At 46.5% G+C, this 13,523-nt stretch overlaps 1 protein-coding gene across 7 annotated transcripts in view; it reads right to left on the bottom strand.

The window, feature by feature from the left end:
• Positions 1–12,887, bottom strand: part of N4BP2 (NEDD4 binding protein 2) — a 95,506-nt gene extending 82,619 nt beyond the window's left edge. For 2 of the 7 annotated variants that reach the window (XM_030921691.1, XM_030921687.1), the window contains exon 1: positions 12,575–12,885. The gene's annotated coding sequence lies outside the window, so the exon portion shown is untranslated. Of the gene's footprint in view, positions 1–412; positions 492–7,089; positions 7,107–12,574 lie in introns of those variants that run through there. The other 5 variants (XM_010384591.2, XM_010384599.2, XM_030921708.1 and 2 more) reach the window with 5 other exon arrangements.
• Positions 12,888–13,523: the final 636 nt, after the last annotated feature.

Raw genomic sequence — 13,523 nt, 5'->3', positions numbered from 1 at the left:
GGAGATCGAGACCATCCTGGCTAACACGGAGAAACCCCGTCTCTACTAAAAATACAAAAATTAGCCAGGCGTGGTGGCGGGCGCCTGTAGTCCCAGCTACACGGGAGGCTGAGGCAGGAGAATGGCATGAACCCTGGAGGCGGAGCTTGCAGTGAGCCGAGATCGCGCCACTGCACTCCAGCCTGGGTGACAGAGCGAGACTCCATCTCAAAAAAAAGGATAAAAATTATGAAAAGGATCCCAAATAGTTTAAACAAACTTGAGAAAGAAAAACAAAGCTGGAGGCCTCATACTTCCTGATTTCAAAACACCTTACATTACAAAGCTACAGTAATCAATACAGTATGGTAGGGCTTAAAGACAGACATAAGACTAATGGAATAGAATAGAAAGCCTAGAAATAAATACTCACATATGTGATCAAATGATCTTCAACAAGGGTACCAAGGTCACACGATGGGAAAAGGAGTGTCTCTTCAACAAATGATATAGGAAAAACTGGGTATCCACATGCAAAAGAATGAAGCTGGAATCTTACATTACATTGAATACAAAAGGTAATTCGAAATAGACTAAAGACCTAAATCCAAGACCCTAAACTTAAAACTCGCAGAAGAAAACGGGGAGAAATCTTCATGACATTGGATTTGGCAATGATTTCTTGAAGATGACACCAAAGGCATAAGCAACAAAAGCAAAAATTGACAAAATGGACATCAAACTTAAAGAATTCTGTGTCACAAAGGAAACAATCAACAGAATAATAAGGCAACCTATGGGATGAGAGAAAATATTTGCAAACCATATATCTGAAAGTTGGTAATATCAGGAATATATAAAGAACTACGACTCAACAAACAAAATCCAAATAATCCAATTTAAAAATGGGCAAAGGACTTGCCATAGACGTTTCTCCAAAGAAGATATACACATGGCCAACAAGTATATGAAAAGATACTCATCACTAATCAGAAAAATACAAATTAAAACCACAATGAGATAGATATCATCTTACACCTATTGAGATGACCACTATCAACAAATAAATTAAAAAACAGGCCAAGTGCAGTGGCTCACGCCTATAATCCCAGCACTTTAGGAGGTCAAGGCAGGTGGATTACCTGAGGTCAGAGGTTCAAGACCAGCCTGGCCAGACCAGCCTGGCCAACATGGTAAAACTCCATCTCTACTAAAAATACAAGAATTAGCCTGTAGTCTCAGCTACTCAGGAGCCTGAGACAGGAGAATCACTTGAACCCAGAAGGCAGAGGTTACAGTGAGCCAAGATCATGCCACTGCACTCCACCCTGGGTGACAGAGTGAGAATCGGTCCCAAAAAATTAAAAAATTAAAAATTAAAATGTTGGCGAAGACGTAGAGAAACTGGAACCCTTGTGTACTACTGGTAGGAACGTAAAATGGCTCAGCTACTAAGCAAAGGGTATGGCAGTTCCTCAAAAAATTAAAAACAATTATCATATGATCCAGCAATTCCACTTCAGGGTACATATCCAAAATAATTAATAACAGGATCTCCAAGAGATAGCTGCACATGCATGTTTATTACAGCGTTATTCACAATAGTCAAGAGGTAGAAGCAACCTAAATGTCTATCAACAGGTGAATGGATAAAAAAAATTTTTTTTTTTAAATGTGGTACATACATACAATGGAATATTATTCAGCCTTAAAAAAAAAAAAAAAAAAAAAAGGAGGCCAGGCACAGTGGCTCATGCCTGTAATCCCAGCATTTTGGAAGGCCAAGGCTGGCTGATCACTTGAGCCCAAGAGTTCAAGACCAGCCTGGGCAACATAGCAAAACTTCATCTCTACAAAAATTACCCAGGTGTGGTGGTGCACATCTGTGGTTCCAGCTACTCAGAAGGCTAGGTGGAAGGATGGCTTGAGTCCAGGGAGGTCAAGGCTGCAGTGAGCCATGATCACACCACCACACTCCAACCTGGGTGACAGAGCAAGACCCTGTCTCAAAAAAAAAAAAAAAAAAAAAGGAAATGCAGCAACATGGAAGAATCTTGAGGACATTATGCTAAATGAAATAAGTCAGTCACCCCAAAAATAGCAATAACAATGACAAAAAGCTGCATGTTTCTACTTATATCGGTTATCTACAAGCAGTCAAACTCCAGACACAGAAAGTAGAATCGTGGTTGCCAAGGGCTAGAAAGGAGAAAACGGGTTCACTGGGTAAAGAGTTTCAGTTTGGCAAGATGAAAAAAACTGCACAACAATGTGCATAGCTAACACTACTGTTCTGTACTCTTAAAAGTGGTTAAGATAGTAAATACGTTGTACTTTTCTCCCTAACTAAAAAAAATATGAGTAGCTTAACTATAAAGAAAAAAATTAGGCTGGGTGCGGTGGCTCAAGCCTATAATCCCAGCACTCACGAGGTCAGGAGATCGAGACCATCCTGGCTAACACGGTGAAACCCCATCTCTACTAAAAAAATACAAAAAAACTAGCCGGGCAAGGTGGCCCACGCCTGTAGTCCCAGCTACTCGGGAGGCTGAGGCAGGAGAACGGCGTAAACCCGGGAGGTGGAGCTTGCAGTGAGCTGAGATCCGGCCACTGCACTCCAGCCTGGGCGACAGAGTGAGACTCCGTCTCAACAAAAAAAAAAAAAGAAAAAAATTGAGAGGTGATTTAGCAGAGAAACAGAATGTTCACTCGAGAGACAGACTCAAAAACAGACCAGGGCCAGGCACAGTGACTCACACCTGTAATCCCAGCACTTTGGAAGGCCAAGGCAGGTGGATCACTTGAGGTCAGGAGTTCAAGACCAGCCTGGCCAACATGGTGAAACCTCATCTCTAATAAAAAACACAAAAATTACCTGGGTGTGGTGGCACATGCCTGTAGTCCCAAGTACTTGGGAGACTGAGGCAAGAGAATCGCTTGAACCTGGAAGGTAGAGGCTGCAACAAGCCAAGATCATGCCACTGCAGTTCAGCCTGGGCGACAGAGTGAGACACCGTCTCAAAAAACAAAAACAAAAACAAAAAAAACAGAAAAGAAAATCACAAAGAGAACTCCTGAGAAATGAACTAAATTTAATTACAACGACATAATCAGTAATTAACTCTGGGTCCCCTGAAAAAAAAGGTGGGCGGATCACAAGGTCAAGGGATTGAGACCATCCTGGCCAACGTGGTGAAATCCCGTCTCTACTAAAAATACAAAAATTAGCTGGGTGTGGTGGTGTGCGCCTGTAGTCCCAGCTACTCAGGAGACTGAGGCAGGAGAATCGCTTGAACCCAGGAGGCAGAGGTTGCAGTGAGCCAAGATCATGCCACTGCACTCCAGCCTGGCGAAAGATCGAGACTCTGTCTCAAAAAAAAAAAAAAAAAATTGCTTTACTAGATCTTTATAGGTCCAGAAACTATGTGCAAAATACTCTACTAGGTACTTGTACTCCCCAGTGACTGTGTATGTATCATATCCATGCCCCGAGTCACCCACTTCTTAACTCCCAAACACCACCAAAAGAGCCTCCATCCGCTCCTACCTGTCCTTACAAATTCTAAAAAAATTCAAATCCCTGCATTGGAAGAACTGTCTAGAAATTTTATTTTCTCCATGCACACAGAATTGATAATGATCAGACTAACCAAACTCCTATCATTTCCTATACAGTTTCAGTTTCTTAAAATGAAAGTAGTTTATATTTGTTTCAACTTTTTTCTGTTGACTCCTTGACCCCATAAAATCCACCCCAAGCAGCATTTACTGTTTTTTTTCTGGCTGGCCCTTCTTGGTCTCTGTCATGGATTTCCTGCCTTCTGCTCACTTTTTTCAGTGCCATTGCTCGCTAAGGTTCTGTTCCTAATATTCTGTTCAATTCACCTCTTCTAGGTCCATTCAAACCCATGGTTTCAATACCTACAGTTGTGACTCCAGTCAATAATTTTCTCCCATACCCCAATATAGTTAACTGCTTGACAGACATATCCACTTGAATATTGCATGGGCACTTCAAACCTGAGAGGTCCAGCTTAAATTTCCTTCAGTGACTCTCTATAGCTTTCGAGATCAAGTTCCAACTCTGTGATAAAGCATTCAAGGACTTCTATGACGTGATCCCTTATCTACCTTTGGCCTCCTCTTCTACTTCTCGTCAGGTACTCTTTAATCCACCTGTATCTAGTTATTTGTTTCCCACACAAGGTAGCCCATTTCACAGCTCTGTGCCTTATACATGCTCTGCCTGAAAGTCCCTCTAACCCCAGCCGGGCACAGTGCTCACCCTTATAATCCACTTTGGGAGGCTGAGGCGGGTGGATCAGGAGGTCAGGAGTTCGAGACCAGTCTGGGCAACATGGTAAAGCCCCATCTCTACTAAAAATACAAAAATTAGCCAGGGTGGTGGTGCATACCTGTAATCCCGGCTACTCAGGAGGCTGAGGCAGGAGAATCGCTTGAACCCGGGAGGCAGAGGTTGCAGTGAGCCGAGATCACGTCATTGCACTCCAGCCTGGGCGACAGAGCGAGACTCCATCTCTACCCCATCACACCCAACCCATATTTCTTGGTTCAATTTACTTTCCTTTAGGAAAGTTTCCCACTATGTCAAAGTATGATTTAGCCACAGCTCCCAGTGCACCCTAGACATCTGTCTATCTTAGCACCTTTGTATTTACTTGTTGAGACTACTAGTCTGCAAGTATCTTGCAGATAAGTGTTTTATTTAGCAAACAAGAGCTCAATAAATACTTGTTAATGCCAGGCATGGTGGCTTACGCCTGTAACCCCAGCACTTTGGGAGGCTGAGGCGGGAGGATCACAAGGTCAGGAGTTTGAGACCAGCCTGACCAACATGGCAAAACCCCGTCTCTATTAAAAATACAAAAATTAGCTGGGCAGAGTGGCGCATGCTTGTAGTCCCAGCTACTCGGGAGGCTGAGGCAGAAGAATCGCTTGAACCCAAGAGGCAGAGGTGGCAGTGAGTCAAGATCAACACCACTGCACTCAGCCTGGGCGACAGAGCGAGACTCTGTCTCAAATAAATAAATAAATAAATACTTGTTATAAGCTAGCATAAGCCAAAAGGCCAACTTCTTTAAAATGTTGGACTTAGCATTTTAGTACCTGGAATACACAGGTGCATATTACAGGGCATCCCCTTACCACAAATAAAGTATCAATGAAAATAAATTCATAATCAGAAAGGTGGTTAAGAATTACAGTGGACGAGGCCAGGCACAGTGGTTCACACATGGTCCCAGCATCTTGGGAGGCTGAGGCAGGAGGATCACTTGAGCTCAGGAGTTTGAGACCAGCCTAGGCAACATAGTGAGACCCCATCTCTCTAAATAAATAAATAAAATTGGCCAGCACGGTGGCTCACACCTGTAATCCCAGCACTTCGGGAGGCCAACGCGGGAGGATCATCTGAGGTCAGGAGTTAGAGACCAACCTGGCCAACATGGTGAAACCCTGTCTCTACTAAAAAGACAAAAAATTAGCTGGGTGTGGTGATGCACGCCTGTAATCCCAGCTACTCGGGAGGCTGAGACAGGAGAATCACTTGAACCCGGGAGGCGGAGATTGTAGTAAGCCGAGATCATGCCATTGCACTCCAGCCTGGACAACGAGAGCAAAACGCCATCTCAAATAAATAAATTAATTAATTAAAATTAAAAATAAATAAATCAATAAAATTATAAAGAATTAAAGTGGATATTCTTTATGTCCGCTCAGCACTCCATCTCCTCCTCTATCTACTCAAGGTCTGCTCTGCTTTTTGCTAACAGATTCCTTGCCATGTAAGTGAGCATATCACACAACCTACAATGAACTAAGCATAGTATTTCATCCCCTTAAACGCTAGATTTGGTCAAGGTTCTAGTTGATACCCCTGTGCTGCCAGGAACCAGGTTTCCCATCTGAAGAAACATATTTGCAGTAAAAGGAATGAAGCCAGTATGCACAGAGTATAAGTATGGAAAGGTCCCAACTATGGGAAAGTTCCCACCCTAGCTCTTCATAGCCATCTCTATCCATACAATGTCTATTATATGGTTATATGAATCAATAAAGCTCCCCTACAGGCTACTCCAAGCTGTATTTCTGTCACTTGAACTCCAAAAAGTTCCTAATAAAATAGAGAATCTGAACTGACAAAAATTAGACATCAAAGGATATTTTTCATTCAGGCTATAAGAGCCTGGTATGCCTTCTCTGGCTTAGAAAACTTTCATCTATCAAATATAATGTCCCTTTCCTCTCCCTATTAGATAAACCTCAAAATTACTATTTCATTCTCTTTCAATACACTCCATGCAAATCACATCATTTTTTTAAGACAGTCCATTTACCGCTATGTGGTGAGATGACAAACAAGCAAGCAATCACAATAAAAGAACATGGAGTGCTAAGGACACAAAGAGGAGGCCCATGTAACCCCGACTTGAAGTATCCGAGGGTTTTCTCCTATAGCTACCACCTAGGCTGAGACCTGAAAGACAAGGCTGAGTTAACAAAACAAAAGTGAGGGTAAGGAGTAAACTAGGAAAGGTATTCCAGACAGATAGAAGCTTCTGTAGTCAAGCATAGATTTAAGAACTCTGATCCCTTCAGGGAGAAATACAAGGAACTTAATAGGGCTAGCACACTGACAGCCAAGTGTCAATAAGGATCCAAATCATGAGATAAGGATCCTGAAAACCAAGTGAAGAAGTTCAGAAGTCACACACACACACACACACACACACACACACGAAGTTCAGAAGTTACCCTGAAGGCCATGAAAAGTCACAAAAAAAGTTTTAAGCAGAGGAGTTACATGCTCAAATGTGTTAGACAGATTACTCTAGCTACAGTGGGAAAAATGAATTGGAAGACTGAAAGCAGGGATGAGCTGTTAGGAAGCTCCTGCAACAACCCAGTTGAGAGATGATACTAACCATGGAGTAGGAGTGCAGCAGTGAGGATAGGGAAAAGGAACAGATTCAAGAGATACTAAAGAGAGGAGGATCACAAGGTCAGGAGATCTAGACTATCCTGGCTAACACGGTGAAATCCCGTCTCTACTAAAAATACAGAAAATTAGCCGGGCGTGGTGGTGGGTACCTGTAGTCCCGGCTACTCAGGAGGCTGAGGCAGGAGAATCGCTTGAACCCGGAAGGCGGAGACTGCAGCAAGCCAAGATCGCACCACTGTATTCCAGCCTGGGTGACAGAGCAAGACTTCGTCTCAAAAAAAAAAAAGTAACCAAAAAATAAAGCAGCAAAAACAAAACAAAAAAAAAATAAATAAAGCAGCAAATTAATGAAAATATTTTCAAGAAAAAAACGACACTAATGGCCAGGCCTGGTGGTTCACACCTGTAATCCCAGCACTTTGGGAGGCCGAGGTGGGTGGATCACCCAAAGTCAGGAGTTCCAGACCACCCTGGCCAACATGGCGAAACCCCGTCTCTACCAAACATACAAGAATTAGCCAAGCATGGTGGCAGGCGCCTGTAATCCCAGCTACTTGGGAGGCTGAGGCAGGAGAATCACTTGAACACGGTAGGCAGAGGTTGCAGTGAGCCGAGATCATGCCACTGCACTCCAACCTGGGCAACAAGAACGAAACCCCATCTCAAAAAAAAAAAAATACACCAGGCACAGTGGCTCAAGCCTGTAATCCCAGCACTTTGGGAGGCCAAGGCAGGCAGATCACCTGAGGTTAGGAGTTCGAGACCAGCCTGGCCAACATGGCCAAACCCCATCTCCACTAAAAATACAAAAATTAGCTGGGCACGGTGGCGCACGTCTGTAATCCTAGTAACTTGGGAGACTGAGGCAGAAGAATCACTTGAACCCAGGAGGCGGAGGTTGCCATGGCACTCCAGACTGGACAACAAGAATGAGACTCCATCTCAAAAATAAATAAATAAAATAAAATAAAATAAAAATACAAAAATCAGCCAAGCGTGGCAGTGGCCACCTGTAATCTCAGCTACTCGGGAGGCTGAGGCAGAAGAATTGCTTGAAACTGGAAGGTTGCAGTTAGCCGAGACTGTGCCACTGCACTCCAGCCTGGGCAACACAGTGAGACTCCGCCTCAAAAATAATAATAATAAAGACACTAATAATCATGTATCTGGGGCTTGCATAAAGTTTTAAGAAAAACACCCAGCTGAGCATGGTGGCTCACACCTATAATTCTAGGGCTTTAGGAGGCCGAGGTGGGAGGATCACTTGAGCTCAGAAGTCTGAGACCAGCCTGGGCAATATGGCAACATCCCGTCTCAATTTAAATTTTAAAAAAAGAAAAAGAAAAGAAAAGAAAAGCAGCCAATACATGATCAAAGGATACGGTCACACAATCCACATTTAGAAAAACAGGCCAGGCATGGTGGCTCAGGCCCATATCCCCAGCAACTTGGGAGGCTGAAGTGAGAAGACCACTTGAGCCCACAAGTTTGAGACCAGCCTAGGCAACACAGCAAGACCCTGTCTCTACAAAAAAATTTTAAAAATGAGCCAGGCATGGCGGTATGGGCCTATACTCCCAGCTACTCGGGAGGCTACTGCAGGAGAATCCCTTGAGCCTAGGAATTCAAGGCTACAGTGAGCTATAATCATGCCACAGCACTCCAGCCTGGGCAACAGAGGGAGACCCTGTATCAAAAAAAAAAAAAAATCTAGCTACTTAGCCACATAAATTTATTAAAGGCTCTTTTAATTTTTAAAGTATGTGTGGCTGGATGCAGTGGCTCACACCTGTAATCCCAGCACTTTGGGAGGGCAAGGCGGGTGGATCACCTGAGGTCAGGAGTTCGAGACCAGCCTGACCAACAAGGTGAAACCCCGTCACTACTAAAAATAAAAATATTAGCCGGGCATGGTGGTGTGCACCTGTAATCCCAGCTACTTGGGAGGCTGAGGCAGGAGAATTGCTTGAATCCGGGAGGCGGAGGTTGCAGTGAGCCAAGATCGCACCATCGCACTCCAGCCTGGGCAATAGAACAAGACTCCATCTCAAAAAATAAAATAAAGTATGAGAGCTCAGATAGAACTGATTAACCACAATCTAGATGTACAGTTCTAATAAAATAATTTCTGGAGGGCAATGCTGAGATTCAAGCTCTCAGGTAAGAAAGTAAAATACTCTTCCCAAAGCGCAGGCACAGTGGCTCATGCCTGTAATCTCAGCGCCTTGAGAGGTTGAGGCAGGAGGATTGCTTGAGCCCAGGAGTTCGACAGCAGCCTGAGCAACATAGTGAGACCCTGTCTCTTTAAAAAAAGAAAAAAAAAAAAGAATAAGGTTTTGGGTCATAAAGATCTAGGTTTGACTGAAACCTCCCTGATACATACATAACACTCCCACACACTAGTCGGGTAACTTTCAGCAACTTTCTTAATATTTCTCAGTCTCTGTCTCCTCCTCTGTAAGAATAGTGCAAATCTCAGAGTTGTAAGAATTAAATACAATCACATATGTAAAGTGCTTAAAACAGCATCTGGTGTGCATGTGTGTATATATATACGTATGCCACTTCATTACTATGAGGACGAGGGCAATGAGGTTGATAATGATATATGGCTTGATGTATGCTTACTCATTATCAGGCAAGGTAGGTATCAAAAAAGCATTCAATCTAAGGCCAGGCAGGGGTGGCTCACGCCTATAATCCTAGCACTTTGGGAGGCCAAGTAGGCAGATCACTCGAGGCCAGGAGTTACAGACCAGCCTCATCAACATGGCAAAAACCCATCCCTACTAAAAATACGGAAGTTAGCCAGGTGTGGTGCTGAGCACCTGTAATCCCAGCTACTCCGAAGGCTGAGACAAAATAGCGCCACTGCACTCCAGCCTGAGCGATAGAGGCTCTGTCTCAAAATACATACATATATACATAAAAAATGCTCAATCTCTTCTTAAATTCCTAACATAAACTACTTCTAAAGGCATTTAATAGACAACTGATTCTTCCCAAGACTTACAATATGATTTTGCATATAAAAAGCTGAAAGGAAAGCGAAGAAGGAAGGTAGCTATTTTTCTGAAATTCATTGACTAATAAATGGTTGCTGCTTTGCATATCAAAAGATATGCATAATCATGGCTAATCATGATGAAAAGGGAAGTTTTAAAAGGAAAATAATCAGGGTTTTAAAACAGCTGGGCGGGCGTGGTGGTCACTCCTGTAATCCCAGCACTTTGGAAGGCCGAGACAGGCGGATTGCTTCAGCTCACGGTTTGAGACCAGCCTGGGCAACATGGCGAAACCTCCTCTACAAAAAATACAAAAATTGGCCGGGCGCGGTGGCTCAAGCCTTTAATCCCAGCACTTTGGGAGGCCTAGACGGGTGGATCCCAAGGTCAGGAGATCAAGACCATCCTGGCTAACACGATGAAACCCCGTCTCTACTAAAAAATACAAAAAACTAGCCGGGCGAGGTGGCTGGCGCCTGTAGTCCCAGCTACTCGGGAGGCCGAGGCAGGAGAATGGCGTAAACCTGGGAGGCGGAGCTTGCAGTGAGCTGAGATCCGGCCACTACACTCCAGCCTGGGCGACAGAGTGAGACTCCGTCTCAAAAAAAAAAATACAAAAATTAGCCGGGCGTAGCGGCTTGGGCCTCTAGTACCAGCTACTCTAGGGCATGAGGTGGGATGATGGCTTGAGCCCGGGAGGCAGACTTTGCAGTGAGCTGAGATAGTGCCACTGCACTCCAGCCTTGGCGATATGACCAGAGCTTGTCTCAAAATAATAAATAAAATAAAATAAGATTAAACTATGTAACAGTATTTAGATTCAAATATTTTTAAAAAACATGCAACTACAGTGATATTTAGCCTCTACCATGTACCATGTACTATGTACATAGTACTATGTACTATGTACTATGTACTATGCCTACTTTAATATACTTTAATGAAGGAAATATACTTTAATGAAGGAAAAAACATGCCTCTACCATAACTTAAGCCCACTTTTTTTATGAAGTACAGTACTTCTATCTCCCCTCCAAATCAACTAAAGTCAACAGGTATTCAAACTGGCATTCGTACGTACTGCGTGCTGATTTCTACTGCTTTATTCTTTATTGTTTTACATGTTAGTCTTTTTTCATTAACTAAATTGTAGCCTCCTTGCAAAAGAACAGCCATTTATTTCCTATTCTTCCCACCATGTTCACCACTACAGCCCCTCACTCCAACCCCCCGTCCTAGCACGGCACTTAAATAATAAAGGTCCTGGCAGCGAAACTCTAAACTGTTTATTTCTGACCTTTAGCAATAAACAATGTTAGAAAGGCAGATGGAACCACGTTTATCAAAACACAGAACGCACGATGTTTACATTTCCTAAAGCGCGTAAGAAGTCTTTTAGTTAAAATTAAAGGATGAGAGTTAAAACGAGTTACAAAAGACAGCTGGTGTTTGAAAGAAAAACACTGGAAGTAATAAAAACGGAGTGAAAAGGCTGATGTTGGGATTTAAAGAAAACATTTTTTTAACACAGCTGCAAATCAGTCATTGTTTTCTGAGAGGCTAGGTTCACCTCCAGGATTTTCTTCTAGGAGCTCAACCAATCGCCACCTTTACAGAGTTAACCAGTCTCCAGGCAAGCAGCCCTTGCTGATTGGCTCAAAGATGTCGAGTAGAAAAAGCAGCCAATCCTGCCTTCAAGCCAGAACTGTGCCATGGAGACATTACAACCACTGCATGGCGAGAATGTGTACAAACCTGTCCGTAACACAAATATCAGATCCTAGTTACAAAGACTGCCGCCGAAAGGAAGAGCCTTTGAAGCTAACACTGACCTGTCATCTACATTATATTACTCTAGCTCTCTTTCGGAGGGAAAAAAAAAAAAAACTATTTTAACCAAAAGCGCATGAGGGATAAACTGTGCCCCCGCTAAGATGACTCACTCGATTGAGGATGAATTTCCAAACAGACGGCTCATAGAGGGTTCCGATGAGAGAGGGGCTCTAGAAGGGTCCCAGTGAGGGTCAAAATTGCAGTGGGGGCAGGGGAGGCGGGACGAAGGCCAAAGACGCACAAATGCCGGGGAGGGGAAAGTCTCCCCGCAGTCTCCAAAATCCGAACGTGTGAGTGGTTTTGTGTTTGGACTTGAAGTGAGTAAATAAACGGCTCGGCTAGGACTACGTGCTCAGGAAGGTGGCCTGAAGTTCCCAGAAGGCTCCGCCTGGCAAACACCGAAGGCGCCCAGAGGGGCGCAAGGTCAGGTCCCGGCGGGAACAGATCTGGGAAGAAACCTCGGGGGGTCGAGAGGGGTGTGTCTGGGGCCTGGAGGCCCGCCAGGCACTCGGAGGCCAAGGAAGCGGCCGCGGCCCCCGCCTTCGCCCGGCCTCGGGCTGAGCGCCAGGGCCCGCCTCTCGCCGACGCCTCACTTCCCTTCCGTCCGGGCAGCCGGGCCCGCAGGTCGGATCGGAGGCGGCCCGCGCCGGGCCCCACGTTCAGGGCTTGGGAGTTCACTCGCCGCGCCTCCCGCCGCTGCTTCAGGCCCTCCGCTTCGGCTCGGCGCCCCGGGACCCCTAACCTCCAGGGCCCTCACCTCGGACCCGCCTCCCTGCCTCCCACCCGCCGCCTTTACCTGCTCCTGGAACGGGCAGAGGGCGTCGAAGCCGGGGCCGCGTCGTCTAGCGCACAACGCGGCGCCGCAGGTCCACAACCCTTTCCCGCCGGCGCCACTGCGCTCTCCCGCGCCGCTCAGGGCTAGCGAGCAGCTGCGGCCGCGGGGGAGACGCGGCGAGCGCGCCTGGCGGGGAGACACTGCCGCTCTCCGTCCGGCCGAGGAAGAGCAGCCGCGCAGAAGCCCGCCGCGAGAGGGCGGGCGGGCGGCCGTGTGGGGAGGGGTCTCGAGGCGCCGGCAATGGCTGCCACGTCGCCCAGGTGGATCGCCGCCCACCGCCCCCCCAAGCCCGCCGGCTGTCCGCCACGACCTCTGCTTCGTCCCCGAGCTCCGCCTCGGCGCGGCGACCCGGGGCACCTGAGCCCGCAGGCGTTCCCACCTCTCCCGCTCCCTTTAGAGAGCAAGTCCTGCCCGGCCGGTTCGGCGGCTTCCGGCCGCCCACCGCCCCCCCAAGGCTCGCCCAAGAGCCGGCCGTGGTCCCCACTTTTCTTGTCAGGGGATGCCTGGAGGAGCAAGCCCTTCTTCGAGTGTCGGGTTCTGCCGTGGGGGGAAGGCGGGAGCCGTTTGGCGCTGGGGAACACTGCAACAGGCCCGGAATTTTTGCCAAAATAAGCGGCGCGGTAAACCACAGCTGTTTCTAGCCCTCGGCACTCGCCCGAGCCCCAAAAAATAAAACAAACACGAAGTCGGCCTGGCGGGGCAAGGGGAGAGAAGAAAGCAGAGCTGGGGCGAGCCCTGACGCGCTCGGGGTCCGGGCTGCAAGTTGGGAGGGACGGCGAGGCGAGCGACCGGCCTCGGCATTGCCTGACTGGAGCTGTGAAGGCCAGGGGTCCAGCTGGGCCATGGCCGCTGCGGCGGGCACGGGAACCCGCCTCCTAGCGCGCGGCTCTCCCGCGGGAGACTTCCGGGC

Source organism: Rhinopithecus roxellana, chromosome 2 (genome assembly GCF_007565055.1).
Source record: "Rhinopithecus roxellana isolate Shanxi Qingling chromosome 2, ASM756505v1, whole genome shotgun sequence".
In the NCBI taxonomy this organism is placed as follows: domain Eukaryota; kingdom Metazoa; phylum Chordata; class Mammalia; order Primates; family Cercopithecidae; genus Rhinopithecus; species Rhinopithecus roxellana.
This window is presented reverse-complemented; position numbering and strand designations above follow the sequence as displayed.